Below are 1,448 nucleotides of genomic sequence, written 5' to 3' on the forward strand. Positions count from 1 at the left end.
TTCTTCATTTTGTTTTTCTTATGGATTGTTCTCTTATTTCTTGATCTTGTTTTATATGAGCGTGAACATTGTTTCAGGATTTGTTGTTGCTATTGTGTTCTGTCCTTGTTTTCATTTTTTCCTACCTCTTTTCTACTGTCTTCTTCACCGGTTTCTCAAAGTTCCCTAACCTTCCTTTGTCCTCCAGCCCTGCTTCTAGTCTCTTCCTCTTTTTCTATTTCTCCAATTTTTCCAATGAAGCTCTTGGAAATTTTCTCCTCTCGTTTTTCAGGGCTCTTTGCAAGGGTATCTGGAAGTAATTTGCACCAAGCCGGCAGCTGCAGTAATACAGTTTCAACTTCAACTCCATGATGTTTCCCTTGGCCAAAAACGCATTAGGTCGTTTTCCAGTGCGAAGCATTCAACAAATGGTAACAAGGCAGAGCCACCGGAAACGGACACCTGATTTCCATGACAAATGTGGTAATGCTATATTAGTTGGTGGAGCCACATTCTGTATTGCTGTGTGGACCTATACAGCAACCCAAATTGAAATAGAATGGAACCTTACCCCTGCTGGCAGAGTCACCCCCAAGGAATGGAGAGATCAGTAATCATGTTAGCTGATATGATACGCTAAATTATTTTTAAATGAAATCATAATTGATACCAAGTAAAAGTGCTGTGTATCCATTAAAGTATGGCCTATTGAAGAAATGAAGTACAATTGAAACCTTCAAAATTTTTTTTTAAAAATAAATAAGTTTTCTCCCCTGAGAGTAAAATTATCATACTGAAGCCTTATTCACTGCATACAATTTTCTGTTTTGTTTTAAATTTTGTTATACAACCACAAAGCTAGTTCATATGATTAAAGGTGGCAAATTAATAGTTACCACAGCTTGTCATTTTCTGGGCTGTGTTTGATGCTATTGTTATTTTTGATTGTACCACTTTAGCAAAGGTGACATAATTGTTTTTCATGGCATGCCAAGACTGAGATTGCCTCAGGGTCATAAATAATACTATAAGCTAAAGCCAAAGAACCATGAGCTAGGCCAAACTTCTTGTCCTCAGTAAATTGAGCAGGTAGGATCTAGCAACAGACTCAAAATCCAAAAGTCAGCTGCACATGGAAGACATCTCTGAGAACTAATCATTTCCTAAGCATTATAAATACTAGCAATAAAGCTACCTGCCATAAGCAATTTATAAGTATCAACCCAGAAATTAAACTAAAAAATAAATAAAAAATGAGAACCTGTATTCTAATAGGATGGAAAACACAGAAGAAATGGACAGATTCCTAGAAATATATGAATTACAAAAGCTGAATCAAGAAGATATAAAATTTCTAAATAAATCAATATCAGTCAATATAACTGAAGATGTAATTTTAACCCCCCCCCCAAAGAAAAAGCCCAGGCCCTGACAGATTCATTGTTGAATTATATAAGAAATTTAGAGAA

The 1,448-nt window shown here is 35.6% G+C and overlaps 1 pseudogene; it reads left to right on the forward strand.

Annotated features, from left to right (window-relative positions):
- Positions 1-334: 334 nt before the first annotated feature.
- Positions 335-593, forward strand: LOC105741628 (annotated as a pseudogene).
- Positions 594-1,448: the final 855 nt, after the last annotated feature.

Source organism: Octodon degus, unplaced genomic scaffold, assembly GCF_000260255.1.
Source record: "Octodon degus isolate 3935 unplaced genomic scaffold, OctDeg1.0 scaffold00017, whole genome shotgun sequence".
NCBI lineage: Eukaryota > Metazoa > Chordata > Mammalia > Rodentia > Octodontidae > Octodon > Octodon degus.